Below are 20,648 nucleotides of genomic sequence, written 5' to 3'. Positions count from 1 at the left end.
GACACAATCTCGTCAGTTTCAGATACTCCCATTTAACGTAGAGTAAAATCCAGAGCTCTTAAAGTGGTCTAGAAGGCTGTAGATGATGTAGCCCCTGTTCTGACCTATCAGTCTTCCACCCACTCATTATACACCATGTCTGGTCTTGCTGTTTTTCCCACATGCCTGACCTGTTCCTGTCTTAAGGCCTTTTTACTTGCTCTTTCCTCTACCTGGAATATTCTTACAGATATTTCAGTTCTCTCCTCATTCTATTCAAGCATTTGTAGAACTCCGTCCTTCTCCGTGAAGCCTACTCTGGCCATCTTATTTCAAACTGCAGCCTCAATGAGTCCCCAAATTCATTGTCATCCGCCCTTGCTGTGCTCTTCTCCATCCCACGTAAACCCAGATGTTATACTGTATGTTTTACTTAAAAAAAAAAGAAATCTATATTCCCTTGAACAGACACATTTCATAAAGGTCAGATTTTGTTTGTGTGCCATATTCTTAGCACTAGAACATAGTGTGCCAGGAACATAGTAGTTATACGACAGATAAATACTAAGTGGATAAATGAATAAGAAAATTGTAACTGGATATCACACAAATTATTCAGTGATAGAAAGACATCTAGTTTAAGAAAAAGCTCGCTGTGATAGTATTAAGGAGCTATGTACTGTGGGTAATATTGAGTCAATGTTGACCATTTACTCAGTTCCAGGGACTACACTATTTTCTTTATATAAAGTATCAAATTAAGTATTAATAGTAATTCTTGTGACCTAACTATTCAGTTATTTTACAAAAACAGTAATTGAGAGGAGTAAAATGAATAGCTGAAGCTCACACGGTTAGTAAGTAGAAGAGACAGAGTTCAGAGCTAATACTGATTCAAGGTCTAAGCTTTCTATGTTAATCCTGCGTCTCACAAAGAGGCAGGGAAATGCCAGAAGACAGTGAGATGGGTTATTCGTGCCCCAGCTTCCTCTGAGGGGTATCATTGAATTTAGATCCCCTCCACCAGAGTTTCTTAAAAATATTTGTACCTTAAAAGAATCACACAGAACAAGATCTGGACAGCATTTATAAAAAGTAATGAGCAGATTTAAGTGTCATAATTATTTTTTATTTTAGGAATTCTTTTTGGGAAAACCATCTCAAGATTATACTGTTGTTATCAAGCAAAATTATACTGAATTATTAACTATAACTTGGCAGTGATTTTTGAAAGTTGTAGAAAAAGTTTTATCTTCTTGACTTAAATCATTTTCAAAGGTTGTATCACCTTATCTATTTTGAGAGCGCCTCTATTTTCTGTCCTGTTCCAACTCTGCACTGTATAAAATACAGTACAACAATATTCACTTTCTTTAGAATTTATTCCTGTGCCCCTGGAGACATTTCCTAACTCCTACCCTCACAAGCTTCTTAAAGGAAATTATGTTTATCCTTTTTAATAGAGAAAGTGAAAAGGTAGATAACGTTCATTTAACTCATTTAATTATAAGGACATGTTCCCTTTTGGAAGGGGAAAATTAGATAAGCCTCCTGATGGATCGATTTGTGTGTTATTTATGACTTTGTCATCATCAATTTATGGCAAAAAATTAGTAATTTTCTATGATAATAGACGTCACAGAGCAGCCAGTGAATGGATACCAATGTCTGATGATTCACACCAGTCCTTTTATTTTGTAACCTTTTAAAGGACATTTATTAACTTTCACAAGATATCTTCCTTTGGGCTGTGAGAAAGGTTTATCACATGGAACAAACTCAAAGAAAGATATTAACTTTATGGGGTTGAGCAGCACAAAATCAGTGGTCCATTACCCTGAATGGTAGCTGTAGGTCAGCAAATAACTAAGGTGAAGAAATTATTTTTTTCATAATAGGATCACAAGGGTCTATCAGTGCTATCAAAATTGAAAACAGGGGTGCCTGGGTGGCTCAGTGGGTTAAGCTTCTGCCTTCGGCTCAGGTCATGATCTCAGGGTCCTGGGATCAAGCCCCACATCGGGCTCTCTGCTCAGCGGGAAGCCTGCTTCCCTTCTCTCTCTGCCTGCCTCTTTGCCTACCTGTGATCTTCTGTGATCTCTGTCTGTCAAATAAATAAATAATATTTAAAAAAAATTGAAAAACAGAAGTTACATATAAAACAAAAAATTGAAAACATGATATAGCTACAACTTGAAATACTGTAGTCATTAGAAATTGTAATATTGAAGAATTTTGAATATGGGGAATTGTTCACAATATAGAATCAAGTAGAAAGACTACAATGTGTAAAATAGGGTATACTTTTTGGAAATACGTATCCATATTTGCACTTAAAAATGTTAAGAGTGCTTATACTTGAGGGATGGTATATTTCTGAGGTTATTTTAGTGACCTCATTAATTTTGCGGACTCAGTTGCTCTGTGGGGGTGTACAGGGTGGGGGTGTGGTTATTCCATAGAGTCAGTCAAAGACTCAGGGTGACATTATTTCGACCATATTCAGTTGGGGTTTTCATTGTCCCCTGGACATTGATAATGAACTTGCAGATGGGAACAGAAGGAGAGTAGAAGATCTCTAGGGGTTTTCTGGGCCAGGCTAAAAGTGAAGCAAATCACTTCAGCCACATTGACCAGAACTCAGTTCTATGACCTCATCTCATCGTAGGAAGAGTACTAAGTGTTTGTATGCCCAGGAGAAAAGGGAAATGGATTTTGGTAAGCGCAGAGCAGTGTCTTTCTCATGTGAGATCCTGGGTAATATGTGTACTCATTTGCATGCTTTACTCTGTTTTTAAGGGGCCATTGGATTTCTGCGTCTGTGCTTCAGGTAGAAAGCCACATATATCATTACTTGATTTTGTGCTGATTCTACTAGTGTTGCCACCACCAGGTCTTGAGACTGACAACAGGGTTCTCTAGATTAAGGGACCTGGGGTGGATGCTCTCCTAGGATGGGCTTTCTAACATTACATTGACCCACTCATAATGAAATATGAAATATAATGTCAGCCATTATTTTGTTGTGAGTCAGAGTGTTGACAACCTGCCATTAGTTTTGAGGATCATGAACCATAAACCATAATAGAAAATGGCTACAAAAAGAAAGTGGCTAATTACATCCGCACAAGTTTTATGTACTTGGCATTGAGTATGTAGGTACTGGAGTACATACTGCCAGTTGATGCTGGAGAAACGCTCATTGACTGATTGACAGTTTTCCCACATTTTTCTGAGTGATGTTCTTTTCCTGCCCATAAGCTAGGAGCCCCCGGAAGGCAAAGGCAGTGCCTTCATTTTGTAAATCTCTTTTGGTATGTGCTTGTATAATTCATTTTTAGTCTCTTTTTGTGGTACGATGGGGAATATACAAGATTATGTTAGGGCCAAATGGAAAGCTCTCTGGGTTTAGAGTTAGAAGCTTAACTTAGGAAATAATAGGTTCTCTGACAAGTTCATGGACACAGTGGCATTCACTAAATATTTTATGGATGATTTAGGCAAGTAATTTCTCCTATCTGCCTAGGATTTCTTTATCTGTAAAATAAGTATAATACTAATAATACCTGCTCTATTCTGGTATTGCTGTGGAGATCAAAATGTTCTTAGTTTTTGCTTACAAACTTAAAGGATGTATGTGACTTATCTAGACTTCAGAAATACCGTCTTTTATAGTATCCAGTTAAATTCCACTGGATAGTCCCCATTTGTCTCTCTACATCCATTCTTCCATCTTTTCCACTCTTCTGTTACCCAGGGGGCTAATCTCTATGGATTTTTATCACCTGGGCACCCTTGACCTATGGCTTGTGCCTAAGAGAAGTACCAACAAGGGGCTGGATGGCTGGAGGAAGGAGAATTTGGGGTGTTTATTCCACACCTTCTTCCCTATAGCATTGGGTGTCAGCAGAGGCTTTATTCCTCTACCAAAGGCCATGGCTCCTATAGTTACAGTGTTCTCCAGGTTCCTATTATGTCTCTTTCTCTTTATCCTTTTGAACTTAGGGGTGGAAGTGGTCTCAGGTTTTTGTTTTTTTTTTAAATTGACGTATAGTTGACATAAAATATTACATTAGTTTTAGATGTACAGCATAATGATTAGACATTTATATACATTACAAAATGATCACCATGATATATCTAGTTACCATCTATTAGCATACAAGGTCATTATGGTATTATTGAGTATATTCCCTTTTCTGTACTTTATGTCTTTGTGACTTACCTAGTTTATAACTGGAAGTTTGTACCTCCTAATTCCTTTCACCTATTTTGGCCATCCCCCAACCTCCCCTTCCCTCTGGCAGCCACCAATTTGTTCTCTGTATTTATGAGTCTGTTTTCTGTTTTGTTTTGTCTATTTTTTAGGATCTACCTAGAAGTGAAATCACACTCTAGTTGTCATTCTCTGTTTGATTTATTTCACGGTCTTAGGGTGTTTTATCAGCTCTGTGGTTGCCTTTCACCTTGCCTGTCCTTGAAAGTGGCCCTTACACTCAGATCATTCACTGCTTTTTTTTTTTTTAAAGATTTTATTTATTTATTTGACAGAGAGAAATCACAAGTAGATGGAGAGGCAGGCAGAGAGAGAGGGAAGCAGGCTCTCCGCCGAGCAGAGAGCCCGATATGGGACTCGATCCCAGGACCCTGAGACCACGACCCGAGCCGAAGGCAGCGGCTCAACCCACTGAGCCACCCAGGCGCCCCCATTCACTGCTTTTGAGTGTGCCTTGAGTCCTGCGGCACTCTGACCTCTGCATATTCCAAGAACATCTGTGCTGCATCACCATGCATAATATACCACACTTAAGGAGATGATAGTGGTTAAGCCATGAGCTGTAACAAGAGATTTTTTTCAGAGATGGATGTGATCTTCATATTCCCCCTGTAGACATTATGCAGTAGCAACACAGGCTAAGCCTGTCTATAGGAAGCTGAACAAAGTTCCGGACAATTAGGGTCTTAAAATTTTATAGACATCATTAGCTTAGAAGAACCAGTGAAAGGGCATATAAACATGAAGACATTTCAGATGCAAATTATTTGTAAGTTGTACAAATACTGTGTGTGCTCAGTAACAGAAGATATAATGCATGCACCCACATTTCATCCAGGTCATCCCCTAAACAGAAGGCTCTCTGAATCTCTCCTGCTTGGGTGCTTGGGTAACTTTAATCCACCTCCTTAAAGAAGTTGGATTTTTTTAAGTCAGTTAGAGAAAGACAATTATCATATGATCTCTCTGATATGAAGAATTTGAGAGGAAGGGCGGGGGGGCGTTGACGGAAAAAATGAAACAGGATGGGCTCAGGAGGGAGACAAACCATAAAGACTCTTAATCTCATGAAATAAACTGAGGGTTGCCTGAGGGGAAGAGAGTGAGAGGGGTGGGGTGTCTTGGTGATGGACATTGGGGAGGGTATGTGCTATGGTGAGTGCTGCGAAATGTGTAAGCCTGATGATTCACAGACCTGTACCCCTGCGGCAAATAATACATTATATGTTAATAAAAAAAAAAAAAGAAGTTGGATTTTTCCTCTGAAGATTTCACTTTTGGTGTTTTTGCTTCAAAATGTTTCTCTGGCATAATCCAGGGGTTTTATATATAATTTATTTGACTCTACATTTCAGCTTGACTGCAACAGTTTCAATTTAATTAAGCGCCAGTTTAATAATTAGTATCATCCCCTTAGGTTCCCTGCTTAGTGGGAAGACTTCTTTCTCCTCTCTCTCTGCCTGCTGCTCTGCCTACTTGTGATCTCTCTCTCTCTCTGTCAAATAAAAAAAATAAAATCTTTAAAAAAAAAGATATAAACTGTGTGCAACCTATGTGAGTTTCAAATCCACAGCTTGTCTAATCCACAGCCTCATCCAGTCCACAGCCTGATTCAATACATGCCCAATCCAGTCCACAGCCTCGATCAAGTATACAGCTTCACTGACACAGACTTTTCTGTGGCAGTCTGTGGCTCTTGGTTTGTTTTGGAGTATGAGTATGATATACTTAAGTCTCTGGTCACGTAGTTCTTCTTTCTGGGCCTCAGATGTACCATTTGATTCCAGGTGGAAATAGCTTTCTTCTTCTTCTTTTTTTTTTTTTTTTAAAGATTTTTATTTATTTATTTGCCTCACAAGTAGGCAGAGAGGCAGGCAGAGAGAGGGGGGAAGCAGGCTCCGTGCTGAACAGAGAGCCCGATGTGGGGCTTGATCCCAGGACCCTGGGATCATGACCTGAGCTGAAGGCAGAGGCTTTAACCCCCTGAGCCACTCAGGTACCCCTGGAAATAGCTTTCTATGTAGCCATTTCAACCTTATATAAATCCTGCCTTCCTTTCTGAAGCAGCAAGCTTCTTTTTCTGAATTATAATCTATTCTTTGATAGTTGAATAGCTGTACATTCTTTCTCTCTTGGCAGAAATCATTCTGAGTTTTTTTTTTTTCTCTTCAAATTTCATTTTGTTTCCCAGTTTACAAGGTGTCATGACAAAGTATCATGATATCAGTTTTAAAAGTATCATTTGTATCCAGATTTCTCTATGCACCATGTCAAATTCGTTTATTCTTCAAGTTCTTCATGTTTTTCAAATTTATTTCTCTCTAAAAAGCCTATATTTTATCTTATCATTACAATTTCTCCTTTAAATCATAGCATAGTTTTCCGACATTTTGCTCAGTATAAACATTACATAAATTTTAAGCCCACTTTACGGTATAATTGTATTAGCCCTGGGAGATGGTAGATTTTTGATCCTCCTGGGGAGTTGGAGGAAAGGAGCTTTAACTATGACACCTCACTGAGGATTTCTGAAATATGAAACCACAGGCAGAATTTTATCTTTCCCAGTCACTACCACATTGTCAGAGATGGAAAGCTTACTAAAGCCCTGAGATAGGATGCATGGAGTTAAGTAACTTGGCAACTGCATGGAATTTTGCCTCTAGCAAATTGTATCTGTTACATAACCATCTACTCACGAAACACACATCATCAAGAAAATGTTTCATGTTGTTGAGATATTATTGAATAAGCTCTGAAATATTTGTTGCTACCAATTACCAGTTTCTGTGTATTTTTAAAATAGCTTGATTGGTCAAAATATTATTTTGTCATTTATTATCCATTTACTCATTCCATTAAGAATTATTCATTGAGCAGTTACTGTATGTCAGATGTTGTTTTAGATACTGAGGATAAAATGGTGCATGAGAAAGGTGCACTCATTGCGCTCAGGGGGCTTGCAGACTGGCAGAACACAAGTAGGTACGTAAGGAACAGTGTGATAAGAACTGGTGATCAGACAAGTCTTCCTGAGAAACACCAGACCAAGCTGGGCCTGAGAAACCAGTGTGCGTTGGCCAGAATAGAAGTGGAGGGGGCTGGGAGAAGGACAAGAATGGCATGTGAGACAGGAGGAGAGGATAGCATGGGTACAGCTCTGCCGGTCGGGGAGCAGGACACATTCAGGGAACCGGACGGTCGGGCTGGAATATAGAGTGTGAGGTGTAGGGAGAGGTTGGAAGCAGGGGCTGATCGGTGGTAAGCCACGGGGAAGAGAGAGGATCCAATGATGAGGGCACATACGAATAATCCGATAAAAGATTCCAGGGTCTGGCCCAACATACTTTCCTGGAATGGGTTTCTGTCATTTATCAGTACGTGCTCCACGGTCCCTCTGCTGTCGACCATGGGCTGTTGCTCTTTGAGGAAGGTCCTCTTTCATCCCTCTCCCACGTCTCTGTTCTCCTTTCCACTTTCCTTGATTTCATGTTTGGGAAATGCCCTCTGCCTGTTGTGAACTCCCACAGCTCTGTGCACCTCCCTTAAGAAGGCTTCACCCATAGTTTTTCTTATGTTTATGGAATCTCATGTATTGCAGGCAAGAGTTTGTCTTACTCATCTGTTGATCTCTGATAGCAAATTGTCCAAGAACGAATATGACATGTGTTGGCTTCATATTCATCTCCAGTGAATCCATTACAGTTTGGAAACATTCAAGCTCATGCAATCCAGATGTTGAACTTTGGGGATCTACTTCCTCTTCTCTGTTCTGAGTGTACTGGCAGCATTGTTGGTCTACTCAGCACTAGCCTGGACATCACTCCTCTGACCTCAGGGGTAAGAACCCACACCAGAAGCAACTGTATCGTGGGGGTTGCAGGCTGCTCTTTTGTTATTGTAATAAAGCAGAAGAAAAACTTATGTAAAGTGTAGACAAGAGGACTAACAGAGAGCCCACTAGACATGATCTGTGGATTCCCAGATGGCTTTGGGAGGATTTGGAAGGAGATTAGAATTTTTGTGAAACAGGTGAGGGTTAAGCTAGAGAAATGTATTTGTAAGGCTGCCTTCATGTTCCAGTTTTCACCCCCAACCTGGATGCATGGTAAACATAAATTACCGACATTTTATTTCCTTCTTTTCCTCAAACATTCCTATTATAAACTTCTTCTGGGAGGGAGACCCTGGTGCTATAGGATTATTGCCCTTTGTGGTTGGGGAAGCACAGATACCCTCCCCGTGAGTAGGAGCTGGGGAGCCGTAGCGGTGTGACTTTGCAGGACTTCTCTCCAGCTCTCTGCTGCCCGCTCTTGTTGGGGGCTGTTGGGGCAGGGCGCCAGCCTCTCCCGGGTGATCTGGGTTCTGGGGTCCCTGCAGTGAAGTTGCAGCTGTGTGAAGAGGTCAGCTGTCAGCCAGATTAACATCATCATCACTGAGGGAAGCACCAGCCCTTTTCCTGACCTGATGGTGAGCTGGAGCCCAGATCTTGCTCTTGGCCAATTTTAATTGTTTTAAATGCTTGGCTATAGTTAGTTTCCAACACAGTTTTCTGGGAGGCCAGACTTCTCTCTGGGAGGTCACCTGTGGGAGACAAGTTGTCCCTCTTCCCTTCTAAACATACGAAGTTAAAGGTGTGGAAAATATTTTATTGCCTTTTTATATATGATCTAGTTATTGTATTCTGCTTATATATTGCTTAGCTCTATAATAGGCACAACTGAGTTTTTAGCTTTTTTTTTAAAAAAGATTTTATTTATTTATTATTATTATTATTATTTTTTAAAGATTTCATTTATTTATCAGAGAGAGAGGGGGAGAGAGCGAGCACAGGCAGACAGAATGACAGGCAGAGGCAGAGGGAGAAGCAGGCTCCCTGCTGAGCAAGGAGCCCGATGCGGGACTCGATCCCAGGATGCTGGGATCATGACCTGAGCCGAAGGCAGCTGCTTAGCCAACTGAGCCACCCAGGCGTCCCAAGATTTTATTTATTTATTTGTCAGACAGAGATCACAAGTATGCAGAGAGGCAGGCAGAGGGAGAGAGAGGTGGGAAAGCAGGCTTCTCACTGAGCAGAGAGCCCGATGTGGGCCTTGATCCCAGGACTCTGGGATCATGACCTGAGTTGAAGGCAGAGGCTTTAAGCTTTAAAGCTAAAGGAGCTCCTTTAGCTTTTTTTAAAAGGAAAAAACTTGTATTTTATATGACAAAGGTAATAACACTGTGTGGAAAAATTGAAAAATGTCAGGTAACATGAAAGAAGAGGTTAAAACAGAAGTAGTATTTTTCCATAGGTCTTTTTTCTTTCTAGAGAAAAGTGAACACATATACACTTGTATTTGAATACAGATACACATGCATACACATCTTAATTAAATTTTTGTTGATAGATTTGGACTTCAAAATAGTATCAGACATTTGAATACTGAGAGTTTATACAGGAATTTCATTCACACAGATGTGCATACATATGGGTAACTTTGGAGAATATTAAGAATGACTTATGGTTACATTATGAAATTAGATTGTTTATGGAGTTAATAGATGAAAATTGTTTATAATCCAGAATAAAGAGGGCCTACATAAATTGTAGAACAGTTTTGGTAACAGTGAACTAAATGTCAACAGAATTGTGATGTCCTCAGAGAATTCTATCAAGTGATAAACTTATTAACTAAGACATGGTATCTATTGATCTAGGAAGCCCATGCTATCTGAGAAGCAATCATGTGACAAGGGTCTCCATGAGATTAGGGCACAGATCATGCTGTTTGGTTCCTTGAGGTAATGCCTATTTTTTTCTATGTTGACTAAGTCTCTTTACTGCTGGGTTAGCATAGTTGTGAAGAGTCTCAAATAGAGGTTTTATTGTTCCATTTGGGAAGAAAACACTTGCCAGGCAGAAACACTGAGAGATAGCTTGTTGAGTTTTACTGTTAATGCTCCAAGGGTTATTGATTCCTTCCTGTGAGGCAAGAAATTTGAGGGGAGTTTGTGTTGGATATAATATATTATTTGATTATTTGATTTTAACCAGGTAAAATATAATGAATTTTAACTTTTTTCTTTTGCTCCATTGAGAGTTTTTTTTTTTTTTTAAATGTAAGCCGCAGAAAAAATACTGCCTTATAGCTATCTAAAGAGAAAATTACATGGATGCAGAGAAGGAGTAATTTGTTGGGAGAAGATGAGGCGGTTCTTCCACATCATCAAAGCCCTGTTCTTGGATGGTAAAACTTCTTGGTGGCTGCCAAGCATATATGGAATAATATATGTGTAACATTTATTATTACTGACACTGCATGAGTTCTGAATAAAAGCATTGCCTTGAGAACTTGAAATCTAAATTAAATCACTTCCAAACACTGAAGAAATGATGACTTTTAGGAGTGCCAAAATGATTCAAGATGAGATGCCTCCAAAGAGCTCTAATGAACAGTTTTCAAAGTTGCCTTTAAGATAAAAGTTTGCAGAGAGTAAGTAAGATATTTGAGATAAAGTGTTCATTTTCTGACTAATTGACATCCGGTATGTGAATAACTTGTTTTATATGGAATGAATATGTAGAATTAAGTCAGGGCCCCATATAAGTTAATTTTAACATATTAATGCTTTAAACTTCAGGAATAGGAAGGAAAAAAAAATTGTTTATTTATTTGAGAGAGAGAAGAGCAAGGGGGGCAGGGGCAGAGGCAGAGGGAGAGAATCTCAAGCAGACTCCATGCTGACTGCAGAGCCTGATGAGAGGCCCAGGCCCCGGACCCCGAGATCATGACCAGAGCCAGAATCAACAGTTGGACACTCAACTGACTGAGCCACCCAGGGCCCCTAAATTTTGGGCATTTTTATTATTATGCATCGCATACCTAACTAGGGATTTTATTTTATTAAAGATTTTATTTATTTATTTGTCAGAGAGAGAGGGAGAGAGAGCGAGCGGACAGAGGGGCAGGCAGAGGCAGAGGGAGAAGCAGGCTCCCTGCCAAACAAGGAGCCCGATGTGGGACTCGATCCCGGGACGCTGGGATCATGACCTGAGGCGAGGGCAGCCGCTTGACCAACTGAGCCACCCAGGCATCCCCTAACTGGGGATTTTAAATACAAAACATTTGAAGGATGATTTAGTTCTTTTTGATCACTTGGAGTCACAAATGTCAATAGCAGGAATTGCTTTAGTATAGAAGCAATACGGTAAGAAACTACTGAAGTAGGTTTTTAAAATTTTTTTAATGTAAAAAGTTTTTTCATTTTAATTCTAGTACAGTGTTATATTAGTTTCAGGTGTACAATATAGTGATTCAACACTTCCATACATCACCTGGTGCTCATGGCGACAAAGGCACGCCTTCGTCCCGCCATCACCTGTTTCACCCATCCCCTCCCCCCACCTCCACTTTGGTAACCATCAGATTGTTCTCTATAATTAAAAGTCTCTTGCTTGGTTTGTCTGTCTCTCTTTCTTTCCTATTTTACTTTTGCTCATTTGTTTCTTAAAATCCACATATGAGTGAAATTGTATGGTATTTGTCATTCTCTGTCTTATTTCACTTAGCAGAATACTCTCTAGCTCCATCCATATCATTGTAAATGGCAATTTCTTTTAAGATTGAATAGTATTTCATTGTGCATGCGTGTGTGCATATGTGTATACACATACATGTATGCATACATATATATGTGTGTGTGTGTATATATATATCATATCTTCTTTATCCATTCTTCAGTCAGTGGGCACTTAGGCTGCTTCCATAATTTGGCTATTGTAAATAATGGTCCTGTAAACACTGGGGTGCATGTATCCGTTTGAATTAGTGTTTTATGTATTCTTTGGGTAAATACTGAATGAATAGTGCAATTGCTGGATTGTAGGGTAGTTCTAATTTTAACTTTCTGAGGGACCTCCATATACTTTGCAGAGAATCTGCACCAGTTTGCATTCCCACCAACGGTATACAGGAGTTCTTTTTTCTCCACATCGTTACCAACATCTGTTGTTTCTTGTGGTGTTGATTTTAACCATTCTGACAGGTGTAAGGTAATATCTCATTGTAGTTTTGATTTTCATTTCCCTGATGATGAGTGATGTTAAGCATCTTTTCATGGGTCTGTTGGCCATCTGGATGTTTTCTTTGGATTTATGTCTGTTCATGTCTCCTGACCTTTTTAAAAAAAAAAAAAAATTTATTTATTTATTTATTTGACAGACAGAGATTACAAGTAGGCAGAGAGGCAGGCAGAGAAAGAGGGGGAAGCAGAGAGTCTGATTCAGGGCTCAATCCCAGGACCCTGAGATCATGACCCGAGCTGAAGGCAGAGGCTTTAACCACTGAGCCACCCAGGTGCCCCTCTCCTGACCATTTTTTAATTGGATCATTTGTAGGGTGTTGAGTTTTGTTAAGTTCTTTTTTTTTTTTTAAGATTAAAAAAAACAAACAAACTCTACCCCCCAAAAGGGGCTCAAATTCATGACCCTGAGATCAAGAGTCACGTGCTTTAGTGACTGAGCCAGCCAGGCACCCCAAGTTTTAGAAGTTTTTTATGTATTTTGGATACTAACCCTTTATTTTATATACCATTTGTTAATACCTTTTCCTGTATGGTAGATTGCCGTTTAGTTTTATTGATTACATCCTTTGTATGGAACCACAAAAGACCCAAAATAGCCAAAACAATCTTGAAAAAGAAAAGCAAAACTGGAGTTATCACAATTCCAGACTTCAAGTTATATTACAAAGCTTTATCCATTGTCTTTTGAAGGGCATCTTGGTTCTTTCCACATTTTGGAGACTGTGGCCATTGCTGCTATGAACGTTGGGTTAAAGATGGCCCTTCTTTTCACTACATCTGTATCTTTGGGGGAAATACCCAGTAGTGCAATTGCAGGGTCATAAAAAAGCTCTATTTTTAATTTCTTAAGGAATCTCCACACTGTTTTTCAAAGCGGGTGCACCAATTTGCATTCCCACCAACAGTTTAAGAGGGTTCCGCTTTCTCCACATCCTCTCCAACATTTGTTGTTTACTGTCTTGTTGATTTTGGCCATTCTGCCTGGTATGAGGTGGTATCTCAGTGTGGTTTTGATTTGAATCTCCCTGATGGCTTATGATGATGAACATTTTTCATGTGTCTGTCAGCCATTTGTCTATCTTCTTTGGAGAAATATCTGTACATGTCTTCTCCCAATTTTTTTTTTTAAAGATTTTATTTATTTATTTGATACACAGAGAGAGACACACAGCGAGAGAGAGAGAGAGCACAAGCAAGAAGAGTGGGAGAAGGACAAGCAGACTCTCCACTGCACAGGGAGCCCAATGTGGGGCTCGATCCCAGGACCCTGGGATCATGACCTGGGACAAAGACAGACACTTAATGACTGAGCCATCCAGGCACCCCTTCTATCCATTTTTTGACGTGATTATCTGTTTTGTGTGTGTTGAGTGTGAGGAGTTCTTTATTACAAAGCTCTAGTAATCAAAACAGTTTGGTACTGACACAAAAATTGACACATAGGTCAATGGAACAGAATAGAAAAAACAGAAAAACCCCCACAACTGTATGGTCAGTTAATCTTTAACAATGTAGAAAGACTATCCAATGGGAAAAGGACAGTTTTATCAATAAACGGTGTTGGAAAATGGGACAGCAACATGCAAGACCACTTTTTTACACCATACACAAAAGTAAATTCAAAATGGGTTGAAGATTTAAACGTGATACCTGAAACCATAAAAATCTTAGAAGAGAATACAGGCAGTAACCTCTTTGACATCAGCCACAGCAACTTTTTTCTAGATATGTCTTGTGAGGCAAGGGAAATAAAAGCAAAAATAAACTGTTGGGACTATAGTAGGTGGTATTAAAAAAAAATCCCTTCTAGAAAAATTAGAATTTATGGTTCTTTTTTTTTTCCCTCTTGTCTTTCTTATCAATGTGATTTCTCACTATTGTCATGGTATAGTACTACTTATAAACTGCAGGGATTTTTGTTTGTTTGTTTTTGTTTGTTTGTTTTTTTCTGAAAGAACCTGAGAATAATTCTGCCTTTCTTGAAGAATAAAATGAATGGGTTTTTGGTATGTTTTGCCTGTTTGACGTCTTCCAAGTTCATAGGTGTGTTCTGGTCAACTAAAGAGTTAGAAACATGACACAAAAATAAATGATTGTTTTATTATTTGTCTTTTTGAAAAAGAACTTCTTTATCATTGCTTAGAAAATCTTAAAAAGATTCAGTGTCTACCATCTAACTGTTAAGGTTTTTGACCATTATCAGATAAATTCACAGAAAAAATGAGGATGTTATTTGAACTCTAAACTTATAATCTATTTCCAGTTTGTTGACATTGACACCCAGAAAGATAGATTATTTGGAATTTTTGCTAAGATGATCATATAAACAAACACAACTAAATGCTCTTAAATTTTAGGTTGTTTACATTGTACTCTGTAAATCGCTGTCCTTGTTGTCACTGTATAATGTTAGATATCACTGATACTTGCTTTATCTCTGGTGTCTGAATCACATCACAGTCAAATCTTTTATTTCTCCTTTTTACATAGTGCAAATTCAGTTAAACAGGGTTGTATCCAAAAACTTTGTTTCTTATTTGTCTTTGAGCAAGTAGTTCTATTTAATTTTCTGCTTAGTAAAAATCTAATCTGATGAATTTATTCTGGGTCCTTGTGAAATAGGCGATTCTTAGGTGATGAAATTTGCTGACTGTTGCAATTCTGCCAATTTCAGTATGTCTTTCCTGCTGACATTCACTAAACCTCTGCCAGTAGGTCCTTTAAGTGTCAGTATCATTATCAGCTCATTTTGATGTCTTTACATTACAAATATTGTGCCTGTGAAGGTTAACAACTATTTCTGAACAATTTTGTCAGTGAGCATAGGGCTGTGGAAACCAATAGGAGGACAACTGTATTTTGAGAGGGCTTTGAGGTGGGAAGTCATTTGACCATAAGTGGCTGCCCCGTGGGGGCGGGGGTAGGGCTGTGATGGTGCAGCCACGGGTGATACACAATCCATTTATGCCCTTTTGACACTCCATCCCCTTTCTTTTCTGCTGTCTCTCAGAGGGTATTGTTATCCTGAATTTTGTGTTTCCCATTTCCTTAAGAATCATATAGTTCACCATATTTACTTTTGCATGATTTTGGATTTTGTTTAAATGGAGTTACACTTTTATAATTTGTTTTTGTCATTCAAACTATGTTTCTGAGATTCATTCATGATGACGTATGTAACCATAGTTTATTCATTTTTACTGCGATGTAGTATTGGATTCTGTGAACATACAGTATTTCTGTGAACATTTAGATTTATCTAAAATATAAAATTGATTATTTCCTTCTTTTCACTCTTGAAAATCATGTAGATATGAGTATTCTTGTATATATCTTGTGGTATGTATTAGTTTCACTAGGATGGTGTCTTTTAAACTATGGTTTGTGATCCATCATTGGAATCTGAGATCAATTCAGTGACTTGTGATTAGCATTAAAAAAAAATTCTTACACTAAACTAGACTAGATCGGAAAATGTCAGAGTGCATTCTACATCTAAGGGCTGAGGATTGTTTCATAAAACTTTTAATTCAGTGTGTATGAGTATATGTGTGTGTTATATATCCATGTGTTGAATTGTGACATAAAAATATTTTTATTGGGAGTCATAACCCTAAATTTTGAAACATGATAAAGATGAGTGGGACACAGACAGGTTCTTAACTTTATTTTGTCTTATTTTTAGGTTCTCAACTTCAACAGTTAACACCAAATTGTTTTCCAAAGTAGTACTACCAGTTTACACTGTTGTGATAGTCTGTGGGTGAAATAATAAATCCTAGTGGTTTAAATATTCAGTTCTCTGATTCTCTAATTATGGTTAAAGTTAAGCTTCTTTTTATCTTTCCCTGTTTCCTTCATGAACAACACTTTTTGCTTTCTTTATTTTTTATTTTTATTTTTTAAAAAGATTTTATTTATTTGAGAGAGAGAGAGAATGAGTTGGGAGAAGGTCAGAGGGAGAAGGAGAAGCAGACCCCCCTCCCCCCACTGAGCAGGAAGCTCAACGTGGGGCTTGATCACTTGAGCCAAAGGCAGACATTTAACTGACTGAACCACCCAGGCACCTCCACTCTTTGCTTCCTTTAAAGGATTACTTTCCAAAATAAGATTGCTTCCGAAGATTTCTTATTCATTTATAAACTGATGCTTTTCACAGTGAAGTTTCTTAAGGAAACTTGATGGATTCCAGCTTGAAAATACTGCCAGTGTGGTAAAGGTTTTGCTAGATTTCTTGATGACCTGGAGACTTAAGTTAAATTTAAATTAATCCTGAAGTAAGAATATATACGGGGGATCAAAATGAAAAATTTTAAGTTGAAATTTCTCTTATAAGTTTAAGATCATGTTTTGACACATTTACTTCCTGAGACATGTTTGATGTAGAAAGTGGTTTTTACTGAATTAGCAACTACACTTTTGACAGAATCTTTTTCTTCTTTGCAGTGTGAGTGGAGAAGTAGGTGCTTTTTTAATGTCATATAAATATGCCACTGTGGGTTATCTGTTGTTTTTCTGATTCTTTTTTCCCCCCAGCTTCACTGAGGTATGTTTGACATATATCATTGTGTAAGCTTAAGGTGCACAGTGTGATCACTTGATATATGCATGTATCATGAAATGTTAACTGCCACAAAGTTAGTTAACATACTTCGTCTTGCATAATTACCATTTTGTTGTTATTGTTATAGTGAGAACATTAAAGCTCTACTCCCACAATGACTTTAAAGTATACAGTACAGTGCTGTTAACTATAGTCACTATACTGTGCTTTAAATCCCGGGAAGTTACTCATTTCGTAAGTGAAAGTTTGTACCCTTTGACCTGTGTCTCATTTCTCTTACCACACAGCCCCTGGCAAGCACCATTCTATTCTTTGTTTCTAAGTGTTGTGTTTATATATGTATATGTGTGTGTGTGTATATATATGTATATACATATATATGAATCATATGGTATTTGTCTTTCTTTGACTTTTTTCACCTAGCATAATGTCCACAGGGACCATCCATATTGTTGCAAATGGCAAGATTTCCTTTTTTTCATGACTGAGTAATATTTCATTGTATACACACACACACATATGTGTATATATCACATTTTCTTTATTAATTCATCCATAAATGGACACTTAGGTTCCTTCCATATCTTGCCTATTTTTAGTCTCTTGTAGGTAGCATATAGTTAGGTCTTTTTTTTTTTTTTAATCCAATCAGCTATTTCATGCCTTTTAATTGGAGACTATATTCCATTTACATTTAAAGTAATTATTGATAGGCGAGGATTTACATTGCCATTTTATTAACTGTTTTCCGGCCATTTTATAGTTTCTTTTTTTTATCTTTTTCTCCTACTGTTCTTTAGGAATTGAAGATTTTCTATATTATTATGCTTAGATTTCCTTCTTTTTACCTCATGCATATCTACTATAGGTTTTATTTTGTGGTACCCTCAGGCTCACTTGAAATATCTTATTGATATGACTGTCAGTTTTAAACTGATAACAACTTCAGTTTGATCACATGCAAAAACTCCACCTTTTTGGGTGAATGGGGGTGGGAGGTACAGGCTTTTTTTTTTTTTTTTTAAAGATTTTTATTTATTTATTTGACAGACAGAGATCACAAGTAGGCAGAGAGGCAGGCAGAGAGAGAGAGAGAGAGAGAGAGAGAGAGAGGAGGAAGCAGGCTCTCCGCGGAGCGGACAGCTCGATGCGGGGCTCGATCCCAGGACCCTGGGATCATGACCTGAGCCGAAGGCAGAGGCTTTAACCCACTGAGCCACCCAGGCGCCCCGAGGTACAGGCTTTTAATTATGGAATGAATAAGTCACAAGGATGAAAGGTACAGCATAAGGAATATAGTTAATGATATTGTAATAGTGTTGTATGGTGACAGATGGTAGCTTCGCTTATGGTGAGCCTAGCATAACACACAGAGTTTTCAAATAGCTATTTTGTACACCTGAAACTAATATAGCTTTCTGTGTCAAGTATATTCCAACCCCACCAAACCCAAAACCCTACTTTTTTAATCCTGCCTTTTATATTTTTTGATGCCCAGTTTACCTCATTTTATTCCATGTATTTATTAACAAATTATTATAGCTATAGTTATTTTTACTTAATTTTTTAAAAAATTTTATTTAAATTCAGTTAATTAAGATACAGAGTTTATTAGTTTCAGAGGTAGAGTTCAGTGATTCATCAGTTGCACATAACACTCAGTGCTCATTCCGTCACATGCCCTCCTTAATGTCTGCCACCCAGTTATCCCACCCCACCTCCACCTTCCCTTCAGCAGCCTTCACTTTGTTTCTGTAGCCACGAGTCTCTTACGCTGTCTCCCTCTATGATTTCATCTTACTTTATTTTTCTCTCCTTTCCTCTATGATCCTCTGCTTTGTTTCTTAAATTCCATTAATAAGTGAAATCATATAATAATTGTTTTTCCCTGGTTGACTTATTTTGCTTAGCATAATACCATCTAGTTCCATCCACATCATTGCAAATGGTAAGATTTCATTGTTTGATGGCCGAGTGATATTCCATTGTATATACATACCATATCTTTTTTATCCATCCATCTATTGATGGACATCTGGACTCTTTCCACAGTTTGGCTATTGTGGACATTGATGCTATGAACATTAGGGTGCAGGTGCTCCTTTGGATTGCTACATTTTTGTATGCTTTAGATTATACCTAGTAGTGCAATTTTGGGGTCATAGGGTAGCTCTATTTTTAACTTTTTGAGGAACCTCCATACTGCTTTCCAGAGTGGCTGCATCAGCTTGTATTCCTGCCAAGAGTTTAAGAGGGTTCCCCTTTATCCACATCCTTGCCAATATTTCCATTTTCTGGCTTATTAATTTTAGCTGTTCTGACTGATATGGGGTGGTATCTCATGGTGGTTTTGATTTGTAGTTTCCTAATGCCTCGTGATGTGGAACATTTTTTCATGTATTTCTTGGCCATTTGTCTTTTTTTGAGAAATGTCTGTTCATGTCTTCTGCCCATATTTTGACTGGAATATTTGTTTTTTGGTGTTGAATTTGATAAGTTCTTTATAGATTTTGGATACTAGCCCATTATCTGATAAGACGTTTGCAGATGCCTTCTCCCATTCTGTAGGTTGTCTTTTGGTTTTGTTGACTGTTTCCTTTTCTGTGCAGAAGCTTTTGATCTTGATGAAGTCCCAGTAGTTCATTTTTGCTTCTGTTTCCCTTGCCTTTGGAGATGTGTCTAGCAAGAAGTTGCTGTGGATGAGGTCACAGAGGTTGTTGCCTGTGTTCTCCTTAAGGACTTTGATGGATTGCTGTCTCACATTTATGTCTTTCATCCATTTTGAGTTTATTTTTGTGTGTAGAGTAAAGAAATGGTCCAGTTTCATTCTTCTGCATGTGGCTGTCCAATTTTCCCAACACCATTTATTGAAGAGACACTCCTTTTTTTTTTTTTTTTAAGATTTTATTTATTTATTGGACAGAGAGAGAGAGAGATCACAAGTAGGCAGAGAGGCAGGCAGAGAGAGAGGGGGAAGCAGGTTTCCTGCTGAGCAGAGATCCCGATGTGGGGCTTGATCCCAGGACCCTGGGATCATGACCTGAGCCAAAGGCAGAGGCTTAACTCACTGGCCACCCAGGTGCCCCAAGGCTCTCCTATTTTTATTGGACGTTCTGTCCTGCTTTGTCGAAGGTTAGTTGGCAGAGTTGAGGGTCCATTTCTGGGTTCTCTATTCTGTTCCATTGAGCTATGTGTCTTTTTGTGCGAGTGCCATACTATCTTGATGATTATAGCTTTGTAATAGAGCTTCAAGTTTGGAAATGGGATGATACCAGCTTTGATTTTCTTTTTCAATATTCTTCTGGCTGTTCAGGGTCTTTTCTGGTCCCATACATGTTTTAGGATTATTTGCTTCAGCTCTGTGAAAAATGTTGATGGTATTTTGATAAGCTTTGCCTTGAAGGTATAGGTTGCTTTGGGTACCACAGCATAGTACCAAATTTTAACAACATTTGTTCTTCCAGTTCATGAGCATGGAATGCTTTTCCATTTCTTTGTGTCTTCTTCAACTTCTTTCATGAGTGTTCAGTAGTTTTCAGAGTACAGATCTTTTACCTCTTGCTGTAGTTATTTTTAATACAGCTGTCCTTCAGCCTTCATACTAGAGTTAAGGGGTCAGTACAGCACTGTATCACAGTATTAGTGTATTCTGAATTTGATGGTATACTTAGCTTAATGAGTATGTTGTATATTTTCATATTTTCATGCTACTTCTAGTGTTCTTTTGTTTCAGCTTGAAGAACAAAGTCCTTTTAGCATTTC

The sequence above is a fragment of the Mustela nivalis genome (assembly GCF_964662115.1).
Source record: "Mustela nivalis genome assembly, chromosome: 3".
NCBI classification, from domain to species: Eukaryota; Metazoa; Chordata; class Mammalia; order Carnivora; family Mustelidae; genus Mustela; species Mustela nivalis.
This window is presented reverse-complemented; position numbering follows the sequence as displayed.